This window comes from Nerophis lumbriciformis, linkage group LG08 (assembly GCF_033978685.3).
Source record: "Nerophis lumbriciformis linkage group LG08, RoL_Nlum_v2.1, whole genome shotgun sequence".
Taxonomy (NCBI): Eukaryota; Metazoa; Chordata; class Actinopteri; order Syngnathiformes; family Syngnathidae; genus Nerophis; species Nerophis lumbriciformis.
The window spans coordinates 29,749,795-29,770,495 of record NC_084555.2 but is presented as its reverse complement, the minus strand read 5'-3'; positions in this window follow the sequence as shown (position 1 = coordinate 29,770,495).

Genomic DNA, 20,701 nt, shown 5'->3' with positions numbered 1-20,701 from the left:
TGGAAGTGCAGCCCAGAATGAAAACATGAGTATTAATTGTACCACCAAAACTAAACTTTAAAAATGTTATAAAAACATATATAAATTAGTAACGAATAAACCACAAGTAAAATAATAATAATAGTAGTAATAATAAATGCAAATAACAATAGCAATATAAAAACAAATATCAGTTTTACCGTTTTAATTGTTTTTAATTCGGCTTCTTACACTTATTTTACTACCAAAGAGTGTGGTTTGGTGTCAAATTAAGTTGAATAAAATGTTTGTTAATTAAATGCAAAATGTATCACATTTATTGGTGCAATACATCTTTGGACAATTTTGACCAGTATTTTAGGTCAAAGCCTTTTTAATTGTGCAGCAACCATGGTGAGATCCCAAACTTCTAATAGACGTGCTCTGTTTTCATTGATTCGCTCCTCATCTGTTTCACCATTACAAGCTCCGCACTTTGCATGCACGTTGCGCGAATAAATTAATCTTTTTCTTAATTTTTATTATTATATTCTCATGATCGTGACAACCCATAATTAAAATCGAAATCACAATGTGATTATTGCCCAGCCCTAATGTTTGTGTCAACATATTTGGACTGACATAAATGAGGTGGCGACTTGTTCAGGATGCACCCCGCTGGGATTTGCTACAGTGCCAACAGTCAAACAACAGCTGTTGAACCTAAAAAAATAATCATAAAGGATGACATTACAAACTGGCACCAAACAGTTTGTACTTACTGTAATCAGAATAGAAAAAAGGTTACAGATAGTGTGCCAGCAATGAGTCACATCTATCAGCAAGAGAAGGTGAATTTACAAACATATACAAAGTATGCTGCATATACACACAACTCACCGTAAAGCTTTACAATTGATAAACGTATGTCCATTTAATTTTTGGGGACAGTTACCAAGCATTTGAGTGGGTTATAAGGTAAAACTCGTAATTGAGTATAATGCAATAGGACATGAGGTGGAACAGCAGGAACACATCTATGCAAGAACACAGCAGCTGAGAATAGCACTTGCTAAATGTTTTAGCAATAGCTCCTCTCCACCGATGACCAAAATGGCATCACCACTCCAATAGATGTGGACTTGCAGCTTGGCTATGCATCTTAAAACAGATAGTGAAAGCCTTATCATGTCACGGTCTGCATAGACTAGGTCCAAACAAGCCTCCCATTGACAACTGTAAAAGCATGTCAGTGTGTTTTGCAGTACATTTACCCTTTCAATTCCACAGTGCTGCGATGAGGTGGCGACTTGTCCAGAGTGTACCCCGCCTTCCGCCTGATTGTAGCTGAGATAGGCTCCAGCGCCCCCCGCGACCCCGAAGGGAATAAGCGGTAGAAAATTGATGGATGGATGGAATTCTGTCAGGACCTGTCATGTCGGGCCTGACTTGATCTTGCATATTTACTTATTTCTGGATTAAGTTCCTTTCCTGCGCTTTTATTTTTATTTTACTTCACGTTTGCCTTCACTACTCTTCTGGCTTGAGCGCTGTCACCCACACATGTCACTGATTGGCATCAGTGATCAGGCTCCTTTATAAACCAGCCTTCCTTTTACTCAGGGCTTGATCGATAACTCTTGTTTGCTGTTTCTTGTTATTGCATGTTCCCTGTGCACATCCGAGCTGCACTTTAGCTACTTTGTGTTTTGACATTAAAATAATGTTTACCTTCACTACGCCTGCCGTCACTGCATTTTGGGTTTCAAGACCGACAGAACCTATCGCTATTCCGTACTTCTCAATTCACTTCTGTTTTACACAATGTAAAAGCCTTGCAAAACAATTTAGCTTCATTATAAGAAAGATGTTCACCATGAACTGAATAAGATAAAACTCTGGTACTCTGGACTGCAGATGCATTTCTTACAGTAGCTGTGATCTTAAACCTTTCCACCCACAGTTTTCTTCGTATCCCTTACTTTCACGTCTGCTAGCTCCATATGCATAGATATTACACAGCAAACACTCTGATGCAAACAAATTCATGCACACACAGACACCACCAATTATCTTCCTCACTGATTTAAAGTAATTACTGTACATTTGCTACTGTCTGCTTCCTGCATTAACTGCACAGCACTTTTCCCCACCTTGCATACTAAATAAAGACAAAGGACTAGAGATAAAGCATTGCTGAAAATCTGGCTTTTGTGGAGAAAAACAATGAAAACGTGGACAAACAAGGACTTAAAGCAGGGGTCCCCAAACTGCGGCCCGCGGGCCGGATCCGGCCCCCCAGCATTCAAAATCCGGCCCACAGGAAGTCCCAAATTAAAAAAAAAAGTTTTTTAAAAAAAATCTTTTCTTTCTAATCCATTTTCTACCGCTTGTTACTCTTGGTGTCTCCTAGCCGCTCAGGCAAATCATATTGTCTAAAAATGAATTTTCCTATCGATAACGTGACAATGTTAAATGTTGATGAACATCAATGTTAATTGATGTTAAATGACAAAATGGATTATAAAGACAATGTATATATATATATATATATATATATATATATATATATATATATATATATATATATATATATATATATATATATATATATATATATACAGTATATATATGTATATATATATTAGGACTGGGCGATATATCGATATGCGCGATATATCGCGGGTTTGTCTCTGTGCGATATAGAAAAGGATTATATCGTGATATCGAGTATACGTTCTCACACAGTTGCTTTTAGCTGCGGGCATTACACTTCAGGCTCTACTCGCTCTTTCTTGTCTCTCCTTCTCATAGACAGCAAGCGCACCTTCTTACACACGTCACATACTGTCACGTCATATGTCACATACGTATACGCCCTCCCCGAGCAGAGAGGTAGCAGCATGGCTAACGTTAGCTGTGATGCTAGCGTTGATACGAGCGAAAGAAGGTGCGAATCTGGTAACAAATGAAGGAATAATGAATTCCCAAGAAAAACAGCAGGGGTTCCATCGTCTGGCGGTGGCTTGGCTTCAAGTGGGAATATGTCGAACAGACAACCATATATTGTCAAGTGTGGGGCGAAAGCGTTGCTATATAAAGTAGCAGTAGCCTACTGCTAATATGTAGCATCATTTGAAAAGTCCCCTGCTAGTGAATGAAGAGTGCTCAGTCCAATCCAATCCACTTTATTTATATAGCACATTTAAACAACAAACATGTTTCCAAAGTGCTGCACAACAATATTAAGAACAATATTTACGTACTCCGCACGTCAACATCTCCGTTTGGTGCCACACGTCCACACCATCAAAATGCCGAGGCAAACATTTCCAGATCAACACCGTATGAAAAAAATTGTGATTTTTTTTAGTTGTGATTTCCTTCTCTGCATGAACGTTTAAAAGTAGCATATATTAATGCAGTATGAAGAAGAATGTTTTAATGTAGACACATAGAATCATCATACTGCTGTGATTATATGCATCAAGTGTTCATTCAAGGCTAAGGCAAAATATCGAGATATATATCGTGTATCGCGATATGGCCTTAAAATATTGCGATATTTAAAAAAGGCCATATCGCCCAGCCCTAATATATATATATATATATATATATATATATATATATATATATATATATATATATATATATATATATATATATATACTGACCAGTGACATGAATCCGCTTTGTTGAGACTTTCAGTCAGGGGTCTCCAAACTTTTTGACTCGGGGGCCGCATTGGGTTAAAAAAATTTGGCCGGGGGCCAGGCTGTATATATATGTATATATGTATATATACATATATATATATATATATATATATATATATATATATATATATATATATATATATATATATATATATATATACAGGTAAAAGCCAGTAAATTAGAATATTTTGAAAAACTTGATTTATTTCAGTAATTGTATTCAAAAGGTGTAACTTGTACATTATATTTATTCATTGCACACAGACTGTCATGTCTGTGTGATCAGGCTTTATTTTTGGACTTTTTGTGCAGTTTTGTTTTGTCACCATAGTTACCCATTAGTTTCACCTGTCATGTCACGCACCTGTTTTGAGTCACGCACCTGTTGTTAATCATGTCCATAAGTATTTAAGTTAATTCATTTTCTGTTGTTCGGCCTGACGACCTCGCACCCCATATATGCTTCTGCACACCCTTATGATCCGTGCTGCTCCTTTTTCATGCCGGTTCCATGCCAAGTAAGTTTTTGTTTCTCAAGCCACAGTTAATGTTTTGTTTAATTGTTCATAGTTTCCGCCACTGTGCGTGCTTTTCATTTGTACTTTTTTGCTATAGTCTTTTGGTCCATCCATCCATTTTCTACCGCTTATTCCCTTTGGGGTTGCGGGGGGCGCTGGAGCCTATCTCAGCTACAATCGGGCGGAAGGCGGGGTACACCCTGGACAAGTCGCCACCTCATCGCAGGGCCAACACAGATAGACAACATTCACACTCACATTCAGTGTTGCCAATCAACTTATCCCCAGGTGCATGTCTTTGGAGGTGGGAGGAAGCCGGAGTACCCCTCTGCAACCGTGCTGCCCGTGACTAGAATTGAAGTTTAACAATGTATTGTACAAATCAGGAGCTAGTACAAACAATAGAAATACCAGCGCTGTGAGAGAAGGAACCAGGCTATCTCAAGGTCGAAGCAGTCTCTGAAATAGCTGCCCGTCTCTTATGCTTTTTTCCAACTAGGTTGAACCACTATCGAAACTGGAAGTTAACTTCACGCGTGTGCCACACACATTCTTCAGGCTGGCACTTCCTGACACCATTAATTATGTGTGAGAGTGTGCATGGATAAAAAACATGATGCATTCATTGTGTTGTTCTTCCTTGAGCAGAACCAATGCCAAAGCTTTTGGTTTCATAGCTTATTCTCCGCCATTGTGCGCGCTTTTTGTTTGATCTTTTTTTAATAAATAAATCATGTACCTTGGTTCCCGTCTCGCCCGTGCCAACTTTCCGTTGCATCCCGGAAAAGCAAACAACCAAGATCAAGTCCTGACAGTAGGTCGTCAGCAGACCCGCTTTTCCGCACCTAAGTTGGCCGAGTTGGACATTGTGGACGAGGCTTCTTGGGCGGTCCTGTGCGCGATGGAGGATGAAACTCTGCGCTACTCCTCCGTGGAGTACAGAAACTTCATTTGGTCCCAGGACGACACAGCGTCACCTCAGCCGCGGAAGCGCCGCTCCAGACGAAGGACGTCAGGTAGAACTTCCGCGAGCCAGCAGGACACGCCGCTCCCACAAGCCCCTCCCGCTCCGGGCGGAAGCAAGCAGCAGCCAGCCCGGCTTCGCCCGGATGACGTCAAAAACCATGATTTTTTTTTTCTGAATTCTTTTTCTCTTGATTCCCTGCTCCCCAGGACTCAAGCCACACCCAAGACACAAAACAATTTTTTTTCACCCACTCAATCCCGGGCCCAAGAAAGACAATTTGGACAATTTAATGGGGAAGTTTCTGCCCTCCTCCGCCCACCCCTACAGAGAGTTCCAGACCGCAGGGAGCGCGTCTGGTATCCGCCCCTTGAGGGGGGGGGGGGCTGGGGTCGGGAGCTGTGTTGGTGGGGTGGCTCGGCATCACCATGCCAAGCCACAGCCTCCCTCACGGCCGCCACCACCAGTCTACCGACCTGTCAAGCCACAGCCTCCAGCACGACCGCCCTCACCAGTCTACCGACCCGTCAAGCCACAGCCTCCAGCACGACCGCCCTCACCAGTCTTCCGACCTGCCAAGCCGCAACCCCCAGCTAGGCCACCTCCACCTGCACCAAGGCTAGCACCTGTCGCCGCACCAAGGCTAGCACCAGCTCCACCACGCCAAGTTCCTCACCAAGCTCCGGTACCAGCTCCACGACGCCAAGCTCCGGTATCAGCTCCACGACGCCAAGCTCCGGTACCAGCTCCACGACGCCAAGCTCCGGTACCAGCTCCACGACGCCAAGCTCCGGTACCAGCTCCACGACACCAAGCTCCGGTACCAGCTCCACGACGCCAAGCTCCAGAACCAGCTCCACGACGCCAAGCTCCGGTACCAGCTCCACGACGCCAAGCTCCGGTACCAGCTCGACGTCAAGACCAAGACACGCCATGCCAAGACCAAGACACGCCATGCCAAGACCAAGACACGCCAAGCCAAGACCAAGACCAAGACCCGCCAAACCAAGACCAAGACCAAGACCAAGACCAAGACCCGCTAAGCCAAGACCAAGACACGCCATGCCAAGACCAAGACACGCCATGCCAAGACCAAGACTCGCCATGCCAAGACCAAGACTCGCCATGCCAAGACCAAGACTCGCCATGCCAAGACCAAGACTCGCCATGCCAAGACCAAGACTCGCCATGCCAAGACCAAGACTCGCCATGCCAAGACCAAGACCCGCCATGCCAAGACCAAGACCCGCCATGCCAAGACCAAGACCCGCCATGCCAAGACCCGCCATGCCAAGATCAAGACCCGCCATGCCAAGACCCACACCAAGACCAAGACCCACGCCTAGACCAAGACCAAGACCCACGCCGAGCTTCGCCGCCGGACGCGCCACGCCGAGCTTCGCCACGCCGAGCTTCGCCACGCCGAGCTTCGCCGCCTGACTTGCCACGCCGAGCTGCCACGCCTGCCAAGTTGACGACGCGCCTGTCTCCTCGTCGGCCACGGATATGGCCGCTACCTGGTCGTCCGCCACGCCAAGTGCGCCCACCTCCCAGTCGGCCACGAATGTGGCCAATCCCTGGGCGCCCGCCTCGCCTGCTGCAGCGGCGTTCCACTCGCCGCCGCCACTTGACTTTGCCTCGGTGGATTCGGGGCCACTTGGGCTGGCGACCCACCGCCATGTCCCCCTCCCGCCCTCCCATGACTATTGATCTTTGTTTTTTTTTGGACATCTGGTATCTGTCCTTAAGGGAGGGGCTCTGTCATGTCTGTGTGATCAGGCTTTATTTTTGGACTTTTTGTGCAGTTTTGTTTTGTCACCATAGTTACCCATTAGTTTCACCTGTCATGTCACGCACCTGTTTTGAGTCACGCACCTGTTGTTAATCATGTCCATAAGTATTTAAGTTAATTCATTTTCTGTTGTTCGGCCTGACGACCTCGAACCCCATATATGCTTCTGCACACCCTTATGATCCTTGCTGCTCCTTTTTCATGCCGGTTCCATGCCAAGTAAGTTTTTGTTTCTCAAGCCACAGTTAATGTTTTGTTTAATTGTTCATAGTTTCCGCCACTGTGCGTGCTTTTCATTTGTACTTTTTTGCTATAGTCTTTTGGTTTCATAGCTTATTCTCCAACCATTGTGCGCGCTTTTTGTTTGATCTTTTTTTAATAAATAAATCATGTACCTTGGTTCCCGTCTCGCCCGTGCCAACTTTCCGTTGCATCCCGGAAAAGCAAACAACCAAGATCAAGTCCTGACACAGACTGATGCATTCAAATGTTTATTTCATTTAATTTTGATGATTTGAAGTGGCAACAAATGAAAATCCAAAATTCCGTGTGTCACAAAATTAGAATATTGTGTAAGGGTTAAATTTTGAAGACACCTGGTGCCACAAACTAATCAGCTGATTAACTCAAAACACCTGCAAAGGGCTTTAAATGGTCTCTCAGTCCAGTTCTGAAGCCTACACAAACATGGGGAAGACTTCAGATTTGACAGCTGTCCAAAAGGCAACCATCGACACATTGCACAAGGAGGGAAAGACACAAAAGGTTATTGCTGAAGAGGCTGGCTGTTCTCAGAGCTCTGTGTCCAAACACATTAATGGAGAGGCAAAGGGAAGGAAAAACTGTGGTCAGAAAAAGTGTACAAGCGATAGGGATCACCGCGCCCTGGTCAAGATTGTGAAAAAAAACCCATTCAAAAATGTGGGGGAGATTCAGAAGGAGTGGACAGCTGCTGGAGTCAGTGCTTCAAGATCCACCACCAAGAGACGCTTGAAAGACATGGGTTTCAACTGCCGCATACCTCGTGTCAAGCCACTGTTGACCAAGAAACAGCGCGAAAAGCGTCTCACCTGGGCTAAGGAAAAAAAAGAGCTGGACTGCTGCTGAGTGGTCCAAAGTCATGTTTTCTGACGAAAGCAAATTTTGCATTTCCTTTGGAAATCGAGGTCCCAGAGTCTGGAGGAAGACAGGAGAGGCACAGGATCCACGTTGCCTGAAGTCTAGTGTAAAGTTTCCACCATCAGTGATGGTTTGGGGTGCCATGTCATCTGCTGGTGTCGGTCCACTCTGTTTCCTGAGATCCAGGGTCAACGCAGCCGTCTACCAGCAAGTTTTAGAGCACTTCATGCTTCCTGCTGCTGACCTGCTCTATGGAGATGGAGATTTCAAGTTCCAACAGGACTTGGCGCCTGCACACAGCGCAAAATCTACCCGAGCCTGGTTTACGGACCATGGTATTTCTGTTCTAAATTGGCCCGCCAACTCCCCTGACCTTAGCCCCATAGAAAATCTGTGGGGTATTGTGAAAAGGAAGATGCAGAATGCCAGACCCAAAAACGCAGAAGAGTTGAAGGCCACTATCAGAGCAACCTGGGCTCTCATAACACCTGAGCAGTGCCAGAAACTCATCGACTCCATGCCACGCCGCATTAACGCAGTAATTGAGGCAAAAGGAGCTCCAACCAAGTATTGAGTATTGTACATGCTCATATTTTTCATTTTCATACTTTTCAGTTGGCCAACATTTCTAAAAATCCCTTTTTTGTATTAGCCTTAAGTAATATTCTAATTTTGTGACACACGGAATTTTGGATTTTCATTTGTTGCCACTTCAAATCATCAAAATTAAATGAAATAAACATTTGAATGCATCAGTCTGTGTGCAATGAATGAATATAATGTACAAGTTACACCTTTTGAATGCAATTACTGAAATAAATCAAGTTTTTCAAAATATTCTAATTTACTGGCTTTTACCTGTATATATGTATACATATATATATGTATGTATATATATATATATATATATATATATATATATATATATATATATATATGTACAGCCTGGCCCCCGGCCAAATTTTTTTAACCCAATGCGGCCCCCGAGTCAAAAAGTTTGGAGACCCCTGACTGAAAGTCTCAACAAAGCGGATTCATGTCACTGGTCAGTAGTTGACAAAAGTGTCCAACAACATTTTGTACTGAATGACAGGATCTAGTTTGAGTAAGACGTTAGACTACATTTTCTTTGACTATAGTATAAAAGGATGATCAATTAATCAAATAATTGCTTATTACAAAATGTTGTATATGATGGAATATTATTATATAATAATAATAAAGAATATTATCTGTTAATGTAACAATTCAATAAATATACCCACTCGACACCCATTGCAGCCGACCACACTGGAAGGGGTCCCTACATCTGCAGTCCCTTCTCAAGGTTTCTTCTTTTACCACAGCTGCATGGGGTCTTTTGAGGTATTCCTTGCCCGAATGTGGGTTTAGATCAGGGGATGTCGAAGTGAGTTTGTGAAACACTTTGAGACATTTGTGATTAAGGAGTGTATAAATAAACTCTGATTGATTGATGGAAGATTTCTATATGAATGTTCTGAACTTGGAGGAGTTGCCATCATAGATATGAATTGGATGGGACACGCTCCTTTGGGCTGCATACCGAGGGTGAGCCTAAGCTAGTGGGGGCAAAGGGGAAATTATTTTACTTAATGTTACTAGGGATGTGCCGATCGTTGGGCCATCCATCAGTATCGGCCAAATATTTATGAACAAGTATGTGAACATATGTGACCATTGCCGATGATACACGCTCCCCCCATCTGGCTGACACAGTATTTATCTTTAATCCCCCGGCTGACAAGCAGCTAACAGCTAATTGTGTCCCTATACACAGTGTGGAGCCGTTCCTCTAAGCTAATATTAATCACCTCCATTACTGTAAATAACCTGCATTTCTTTTCATTTTAAGTATTATCATCAAGTAACATTATCAATGGCAGACGAGGCTAAACATATTACACACAGAGGAAGAGAATAAGAAACTAGTTTAATTATTGTGGTAATATTGTTAAACTTTCAAAAGCACTAATTATTGTGGTAATATTGTTAAACTTTCAAAAGCACTACCCATAAATACATGTGATTGGTTTCAGCCGATCTTTCTCATAGATGATCGGTATCGGAATCAGCAGCATAAAACCCTGATCGGACTGTTTCTTCTTATTACTGACCTTAACCCGCCAACAGCATCGCTCATAACATCATTAGCATAGCAGAGCTAAGCTAGCGAGCGGACGCAACGACAACAACACGGCACTTCTTCATTATGCACCAATGACGACTACGGCGAGCAAGGTTGCATTCACAAACCCCCTGAATTATGAGCATCAGCATTAACGTTTTTTGCACATTCTCTATGTTCTGTATTGCTGCAATAGTCATGACAATTTGATGTGGATTGTATTACTTATTTTTAATTGTATTACTTAGTTATTTAATTCATATAATTGAAGTATTTCAATAACTAGTCTGCTCAACTTGAATGTCACAAAATTCAATTTTTTTAAAATTTTTTTTTTAGAAAAGTGTGTATGTTTTCTATTCTTTAAGTAACAGTTTAGGCACAGTTTAAAGGGGAACTGCACTTTTTTGGAACTTTGCCTATCATTCACAATCCTTATGTAAGACAACAACACGTTTTAATTTGTGTTTATTCTAACTTGTTAGTTCTTCAATACATCTATTCAAAAAAATGTGGGAAAAAGATTGCTCTATTCTGCCCATAAAGTGCTTAAAATACCTCCAAACATTTCCATCAATGTTTTACTGTGTGTATATATACACGCCGTAAGTATATATGTAATGTAGTAACAGGCACATTCAAAATAACATACAAACCCCGTTTCCATATGAGTTGGGAAATTGTGTTAGATGTAAATATAAACGGAATACATCCATCCATCCATCCATTTTCTACCGCTTATTCCCTTTGGGGTAGCGGGGGGCGCTGGAGCCTATCTCAGCTGCAATTGGGCGGAAGGCGGGGTACACCCTGGACAAGTCGCCACCTCATCACAGGGCCAACACAGATAGACACAATGATTTGCAAATCCTTTTCAAGCCATATTCAGTTGAATGCACTACAAAGACAACATATTTGATGTTCAAAGTCATAAACTTAATTTTTTTTTTGGAAATAATAATTAACATTTCATGGCTGCAACACGTGCCAAAGTAGTTGGGAAAGGGCATGTTCACCACCGTGTTACATGGCCTTTCCTTTTAACAACACTCAGTAACCGTCTGGGAACTGAAGAGACACATTTTTTAAGCTTCTCAGGTGGAATTATTTCCCATTCTTGCTTGATGTACAGCTTAAGTTGTTCAACAGTCCGGGGGTCTCCGTTGTGGTATTTTAGGCTTCATAATGCGCCACACATTTTCAATGGGAGACAGGTCTGGACTACAGGCAGGCCAGTCTAGTACCCGCACTCTTTTACTATGAAGCCACGTTGATGTAACACGTGGCTTGGCATTGTCTTGCTGAAATAAGCAGGGGCGTCCATGGTAATGTTGCTTGGATGGCAACATATGTTGCTCCAAAACCTGTATGTACCTTTCAGCATTAATGGCGCCTTCACAGATGTGTAAGTTACCCATGTCTTGGGCACTAATACACCCCCATACCATCACACATGCTGGCTTTTCAACTGTGCGCCTATAACAACCCGAATGGTTCTTTTCCTCTTTGGTCCGGAGGACACGATGTCCACAGTTTCCAAAAACAATTTGAAATGTGGACTCGTCAGACCACAGAACATTTTTCCACTTTGTATCAGTCCATCTTAGATGAGCTCAGGCCCAGCGAAGCCGACGGCGTTTCTGGGTGTTGTTGATAAACGGTTTTCGCCTTGCATAGGAGAGTTTTAACTTGCACTTACAGATGTAGCGACCAACTGTAGTTACTGACAGTTGGTTTCTGAAGTGTTCCTGAGCCCATGTGGTGATATCCTTTACACACTGATGTCGCTTGTTGATGCAGTACAGCCTGAGGGATCGAAGGTCACGGGCTTAGCTGCTTACGTGCAGTGATTTCTCCAGATTCTCTGAACCCTTTGATGATATTACGGACTGTAGATGGTGAAATCCCTAAATTCCTTGCAATAGCTGGTTGAGAAAGGTTTTTCTTAAACTGTTCAACAATTTGCTCACGCATTTGTTGACAAAGTGGTGACCCTCGCCCCATCCTTGTTTGTGAATGACTGAGCATTTCATGGAATCTACTTTTATACCCAATCCTGGCACCCACCTGTTCCCAATTTGCCTGTTCACCTGTGGGATGTTCCAAATAAGTGCTTGATGAGCATTCCTCAACTTTATCAGTATTTATTGCCACCTTTTCCAACTACTTTGTCACGGGTTGCTGGCATCAAATTCTAAAGTTAATGATTATCTGCAAAAAAAAAAATGTTTATCAGTTTGAACATCAAATATGTTGTCTTTGTAGCATATTCAACTGAATATGGGTTGAAAATGATTTGCAAATCATTGTATTCCGTTTATATTTACATCTAACACAATTTCCCAACTCATATGGAAACGGGGTTTGTATATTCATGTATTTTGGTCATTTTAAGCATACAGTGGCACATTAATTTCATACAGAGACAACAAACATAATAAAACATCCTTTACTGTACAATGTCTACTCTCTCTGGGATTCCGACTGTTAGGATGTTGATATATTCCCGTTTAGATTGAGGAAGGATTTATAACCCTTGCGAAGGGTTAAAAAAAAAGGGTGGGTGCAAACCAGAGTCTTTCGCGTGTCTTTCTCGCCATCTCTGGGTCAAAGTTGGCTGTCAAAGTGTACAAACTGCTCAGTTTATGTCCACATCATTTTAATATCGAGGTGAGAGGCATTATTTATAATCTAGAATAAACTTTCACCATCTCCAAGGCGAGAAAGCAGCTCACAAGCTGATGATGTCAATACAGTAACATAAGGAAGTTGCCTCTCTCTGATCAATATGCCGCTAAATGTAGGTCCTTAACGTTAGCGCTTATAATAACATTATTGCTAATACTTGGTTAATATTCAAGTCACGACATGTAAATGGAGTATTGTTGGCGCTTTTAGATGGGTATTTATTGGGTATGTGTGGAATAAATGCGTGGAATAAATGCAATAGACGCAATGACGTCACGGCTCCCATTGGCTCCACTGTAAGCGGACTTTTATTTACGAGTTGGAATGAATTAAAAAAGTCATACAGTACAAAATTCCCCCCCCCCAAAAATGCAGTTTCCCTTGAAACACCGGCCCCATTTTTCAAGTATCAATTTGGTGTAAGTATCAGTTAAGATGTAAAGTGAATGATAATCATCATATGTATTTGTAGCACCTCTTTGATTGTGACAAAGGGAATGTATGTCTTGAGCATTTTTTGCAGAGGTGACGCTGCCATTCTGTACGACTTCCTTCTGTTGTATCACAATGAGAACTCCATTGGAGCGATCCCTCCAACACAATTTATACAATGATGACAGGGACATAAGCATACATAAAAGGAGACACAGTAACTATACCACACGTGACACAGCACCAATACTTGCTGTTTCAGTATGGAATTGTGCTTAAATAACTGCAAGATGTTATGTAACCCCTTTTAAGCATGTTTGTATAGCAGTGCTACTCAATTTTGGCTATGCCTTTTTTGTCATGCCCAAGGTTGCTTTACTCTCATTCAGAACTGCCAAGGGCTTGACAGTCATTAAAGCACCATCCACCCACAGACTACAGTTGGCATGAATATACTCTGTGCACTATTCGGTGTTAACAAAGTTAACCTTGTATACTCAGCAGGCATCTTTCTGCCCGAGTTGCTCCTCAGCCACATCACATTTTCACACTGTTGTACATGCAGAAAGCCAAGGAACGGTATTTCAGGTTGCAACATTAACAAAAGTCCAGTATTTATACAGTGATTTATTGTCATGTCAGTCTAATTATTCAGATATGTTTACACTTCAATCATATTGACTAATATGAATATAAGCACTGCAAAAAATGCTGCAAGAATCATTTTAGATAATACCTTTTGTGCAACTGCTTTACTGCAACATGCATAACACAAGACTACATGGATGGAGAGTATATTTACCTTCTTCACAGCTGACATTCTAGGTGGATCGCCCTCTTGCAAAGTCCACTCACATGTTGAAATCCTACGGTAAGTTTGAACGGTCAGCAAAAGCCAACTCAGCCTGGTGTTGATGGAGAGCCATGCGGTGTTGCTGCTCATCCTCTCTCTCCTCACTCCCGCCCTGCACCTTGCTGGCTGGACCTGCTGTTATGACAACATTCAAACACAGGGGGCGTTGTGGTGCCGACTGCTGTTACATTATGTCAGTGTTTTTCAACCACTGTGCCTGCCGCGAGATACAGACTGACTGGTGTGCCGTGGGAAATTATCTAATTTCACCTATTTGGGTTAAAAATACATTTTGCAAACCAGTAATTATAGTCTGCAAATTATGTGTTGTTGTTGAGTGTCGGTGCTGTCCAGAGCTTGGCAGAGTAACCGTGTAATACTCTTCCATATCAGTAGGTGGCAGCCGGTAGCTAATTGCTTTGTAGATGTCGGGTACAGCGGGAGGCGGCGTGCAGGTCAAAATGTATCTAATGGTTAAACTAAAAATAAACAAAAGGCATTGAAGCTTAGGGAAGGCTATGCAGAACAAAACTAAAATTGGACTGGCTACAAAGTAAACAAAAACAGAATGCTGGACGACAGCAAAGACTTACTGTGGAGCAAAGACGGCGTCCACAATGTACATCCCAACATGACATGACAATCAACAATGTCCCCACAAAGAAGGATAAAAACAACTGAAATATTCTTGATTGCTAAAACAAAGTAGATGCGGGAAATATCGCTCAAAGGAAGACATGAAACTGCTACAGGAAAATACCAAAAAAAAAGAGAAAAAGCCACCAAAATAAGAGCGCAAGACAAGAACTAAAACACTACACACAGGAAAACAGCAAACAACTCAAAATAAGTCAGGGCGTGATGGGACAGGTTGTGACAGTACACCTACTTTGAGACAAGAGCTATAGTGATGCATGCTTGGTTATGGTTTAAAGTCACATCCAACAATTGCGACAACGACTTTTTACTGTCAACTTAGTTTCGTTTTTTAATGATTTCTGCTGGTGGCGTGTCTCCGGATTTTTTCAACTCAAAAAATGTGCCTTGGCTCAAAAAAGGTTGAAAAACACTGCATTATGTGATATCCATCCATCCATCCATCCATCCATCCATTTCTACCGCTTATTCCCTTTTTGGGGTCGCGGGGGGCGCTGGAGCCTATCTCAGCTACAATCGGGCGGAAGGCGGGGTACATTATGTGATATATATATATATATATATATATATATATATATATATATATATATATATATATATATATATATATATATTGTAATATTCCCAGGAACGTAGGCTCATAGACTTATTCGTTTGTCTCGTATTTATTGTAATAAGATGCAATGTAACCACACAACAGCTCCAATGTGCGTCTCCCCTCTTTCCCGGCAAAACTCGAACTAACACTTCCTGTCAACAACGTCACTTCCCTAACTTCCCCGGAAGTCCCGCCCCCCAGCCAAAGCCATTGGCTAACACCCCGTAGCCAGCCGCTACATCACCCCCCCCTTACAAAAAGTCCTCGCCCTCGAGGACTGACCCGTAAGGCAACATTTGGCAACACCATAGCAGCATGTAAATCAGAGCAACCCATTAGTGCAAACACAACAGTGTAAACAAACATAACCCTTACATCACACAAAAGCAGGTTCACAAACCCCTCCACCCCCTTCCCTTATTGTCCTTCAGTCTAAGGACACCACAAAGTCTTGCAAGCGGTCCGGAGGCCTCTTCTGCCGCCTCGGCCGCTCTCTTCCATCCCCCAGCAGTGGAACAGCTGGGTCGGGTGTGCCAGTCCTCGGGCGGGAGCTGGAGGGGGCGGGGGATGAGGGGAGTGGGGAAATTGGTTCCCCCTGGGGCGTAAGCGGGGTATTGGTAAAGGGCTGGGCGGGCAAGGGAGAGGTCACCTGTGTATCCGAGGCAGGGGAATGGGGGCCCCCCGGTAGGGGGCGAGTCTGTCTCTGTGGAGGGCCACCTTCCTTCCCCGGGGGGGGCAGCTGGACACGATACACAACCTCTCCCAGCTTCTGGAGTATCGTACAGGGTCCTGTCCATTTGCTGTCCAGCTTGGGACTGCGGCCCTTCTTCCGAATCGAGTTGTAGACCCAGACCAACTCGCCTGGCGCGAAGTCCCTCCCTCGGGTCGTCACGTCATAGTAGCGTTTTTGTTTTACACCAGCTTCCTGCAGCTGCTCCCGAGCGAAACTGTGGGCTGAGTCCAGCCGGTCTTGTAGTTTCCTGGCGTACTCTGGCCCTGCAGCGAAGGCCGGGGCTTCCGGTGGGCGGCCAAAGGCCAGCTCTGCTGGTGTGCGCATTTCTCTCCCTAGCATGAGAAGTGCCGGTGTGCACCCCGTGGATTCCTGGACAGCAGAGCGACACGCCATCAGCACCAGTGGTAGGTGTTGGTCCCAGTCACGCTGGTGGCGGGAGGTGACAATGGCGAGCTGGTCTCCCAGGTTGCGGTGGAACCGCTCCACTAACCCATCACTCTGAGGGTGCAATGGGGTGGTGCGGGTTTTGTGAATGCCCAGGTGCTCGCACAAGGCCGCGAACACCCGGGACTCAAAGTTTGTGCCTCGGTCACTGTGCAAAGACGCCATGACGCCAAACCGATCTATCATGCCCTCCACCAGGGCATCGGCAATGGTCTCTGCCTCCTGGTTGGGAATGGCGTATGCCTCAGGCCACTTGGTGAAATAGTCTATGGCGGGAAGGACGTAGCGGTTCCCCTTGTCAGACCGTGGGTACGGCCCTGTAATGTCAATCCCCACCCTGTCCATGGGGCACCCCACTGGGAACTGTTGGAGCGGTGCCTGTGAGCGCCCAGTGGGGCCTTTGCGGGCAACGCAGGGGTCACAGCGGCGGCAGAAGTCTTCCACATCTCTCTTCTGCCGACCCCAATAGAACCCCTGTCGCAGCCGCTTAAGTGTTTTGGCGACCCCGAAATGTCCAGACCCACCTCCCCCATGCACTGCCTTAAGCACCGCCCCTTGCAGTCCCTTTGGCACCACCACCTGCCATTGTTCTTCCCCCGTGGCCGCGGCCTTAAATGCCCGCTGCAGCACACCTTGGGACACCCGCAGTGAGTCAAACATGGCCCACAGGCCCTTGGTAGCCTTGGAGAACGGTACCACCGCCTCCCAAGGTGGGCGCTGCCGAGCCCCCACCCACTGCAAGACAGGCTGAAGGTCCGTGTCCTCCTCCTGCGCATGCCTCCAATCAGCATTCGTTACAGTCTGTAGTTCCCTGCAGACAACGTTATCAGCCTGACTGACGGCCGCACACTCGGCGCCCTCTGCCCGCCGCTCTTGTTCCCGAGCTTCCCTGCGCTCGCAGTAACGACATCCGTCTGGTGCACACGGCCGGCGAGAGAGCGCGTCCGCGTTGGAGTGGCCGATGTGGCCGATGTTCTATTTCAAAGTGGTATCCTTGCAGCTCTTCCAACAACCTGGCGACCTGCCCCTCCGGCTCCCGGAAAGTCATTAGCCACTGGAGGGCAGAGTGGTCAGTCCTAATCACAAAGGGGAGGCCACACAGGTAATATTTAAAGTGTCTGATAGAGAGCACCACTGCCAGGAGTTCTCGGCGGGTGACACAGTAATTCCGTTCCGACTTTGTGAGTTTCTGGCTGAAGTAGGCCACCACCCTCTCCCCTTCCTGCCACGGCTGTGCAAGTACCCCCCCAACCCCCACTCCGCTGGCATCAGTGTCCAGTAAGAAGGGCAGGGTGAGGTCAGGTGGGGCAAGTACCGGGGCCTCACACAGGGCCCGTTTCAGCCCCCAGAATGCCTCCTGGCACCCTTCGGACCACACAAAGTCTTTGCTTTTTTTCCAGCAATCGATATAGGGGCGCGGCGATTGTAGCAAAACCCCGCACGTGCCTCCGATAGTAAGAGGCAAGCCCGATGAAGCTCTTCGGCTGTCCTTGGTCCCGAGGGACAGGCCAGTCTCTCACAGCCCGCACCTTCTCGCCCATGGCGCCGATGCCATCGGCACCCAGCTCATGTCCTAAGAAGGTTACCTCTCGCCGCATGAAACTGCATTTGTCAGGGTGCAGTTTAAGGCCTGCTGCTCGAATCCTCTCCAGGACTCGACCCAGGGACTCGAGGGCTGCTTCAAAAGAACGCCCATGTACCAGGATGTCGTCCAGGTATACCAGGCACTCTTGGCGGGGTATACCAGCCAGCACTTTGTCCATAAGCCGGGCAAAAGTGGCGGCGGCATTGCAGAGTCCAAAACTAAGGACTTTGAATTGCCACAAGCCCCGGCCGGTACAGAAGGCGGATTTAGGGCGAGATTCAGGAGAAAGGGGTACTTGATAATATCCGCTTTTAAGGTCCAGAGTGGTGAACCACGAGGAGCCGGAAACTAGGTCCAGGGACTCATCAATACGGGGGAGGGGGTAAGAGTCCTTTGTGGTCACTTCGTTCAGCCGTCTGTAATCCACACAGAATCGCCAATCACCAGCCTTTTTTTTTCGCGACCATGACCACAGGTGCCGCCCAGGGGCTCTCAGACGGCTCAATAAAGTCGGCCCGCAGCAGGTCATCTACGGCCTTGTCACATACCTGCTGTCGAGCGAGGGGAATGCGGCGCGCGTGGCACTTAATGGGCCGCGCCAAGCCAGTGTCTATGACATGCTCTGCCAAGTGGGTTCTTCCCACTTCACTCTCATTCATTGCAAAGCTGCCCTGGAATTCCATCAGCAGCTGTTTCAGCTGCTCCTGTTGCTGTTTCTCCAAGTCCCCATACTCCTCCCTCCACACCCCTCCCCCCATGACCGGGGGTGCTGGCTGCGGGTGGGGAGCCGTGGGTAGGGATGCCCAGGGCTGGCATCCCCGGGTAATACACAGCTCTGTCTCGCCCCTCATTGGCTGAAGGGAGACAGGGAGAGGGCAGGGGTAGTAACTAGGTGTGGTGTGAGGCAACAAGACTGTAGAGGCATGCGGTGAAACGGGCAGGGTTCCGGAAACTAGGGTACCCATGGCAACTGTAGGGCCCCCCGGGAAGTTAAGTGTACCCCACCCCATGTCTAGCAGGCACCCAGTGACTTGGAGGAAGTCCAGCCCTAAGATGCAGCAGTCTTGCACGTCTGCCACCCAAACTAGATGGCGAACTCGCTTTCCCCCCACGCACAACCACAGGAACCCCTTCCCCACCATAGGAGCTAGCTGGCCCGTGACTGTGCGTAGCTGTACTGCTGTGGGCTCAAGTGGTGTACTGCTGGGCAGAACGTCCGGTCTTACCAGCGTTACCGATGACCCCGTGTCTACCAGGCCCACGGTAGGCACCCCCTGGACAGATACAGCGACATGGCAGGAGCCCCCCACCTTTGGGACCCCCCCGTGTCCAGCCCACCGCCATAGGTGGCACACTGCTGTCATCTACTTCTGGGGGAGATGGAGCCCCTCCCCCCTGGCTGTGTCGCTGGGCTCCTCCGGGTGCCCGAAAGCGAGAAGAAGGTGCAGAAGGCGAGTCGTCGTCTGCTTCTGGGGGGGATGGAGCCCCTTCCCCCTGGCTGTGCTGTTGGGCTCCCTCCCCCGCTTGACGAGCCTGGGCTGGCGAGTCAGGGTCCGCGGTGGACGTAGGGGCCTGCATACCCCTGACTATGCGGGCCCGGCGCCGTTTCCCGGCTCACGACGAGTGGCAGGGCACTCCCTGCGAAAGTGTCCAGGTTGGCCACATCCCCAGCAGACCTGCATGGGGCGCGGGCCACGTTGACTTTGCAGAGTCACCGACCTCAGTAGTTCGGTGATTTCTGTCGCCCAAGCCGGAGCCCCATCACTAGACGTGTGTGACGATGCCGCCCTCACTGGATGGGGTTTCATTTCCAGTTCCTCGGCTGCAGCTGCACTCCCCAGCATCTCCCTCTCAACAGCAGCTTCCAGTGCCTCCTGCAGGAACCTCGGGTGCTGAAGCTGCACCTGCATGCGCAGGTCAGGAGGAGTAATGGCTCCAACAAACAGGTCAGTTGCGAGCTCATTCCGTGCATCAGCAGGCAGGTGACCATATGCACGGCGCACCTGGCCCTCAATGTCATTAGCGAGCCCCCGGAGAGGCTCGCCAGGCTTCCTGCACCTCCCTCTCAGTTCAGTTTTTAAAAGCGCTGGCTGAGACCATCTCCCAAACCTCCTCTTGAGCGCCCCCACCAGGGCTTCGTAGCACCGCTGTTGTTCAGAATCCAGCAGCAGGAGGCACGAAAGAGCCTCTCCCTCCAGACACAAAGCCAATTGTAACGCTTTGTCCCTTGCTTCCCACCTTCTAGCGTCCGCCAAAAGTTCAAATTGAGCGTGGAACGCCTCCCAATCTGATCCACCAGCAAATTTTGGCGTCTTCACTGAGGCAGCAGACGGTGGGGGGGGCGCGCCGTGCGGGGAAGCTGTGGGCGGCGGCGGCAGCGGCGACATCTTTACATCTCCACGGGACGACGAGCCGCTCGTGTGCGAGCAGGAGGGCGGCTGTTCGACGGTCACCCGCTCCAAAACAGCGTCATCCCGCTCCACTTTAAACTTATGCTC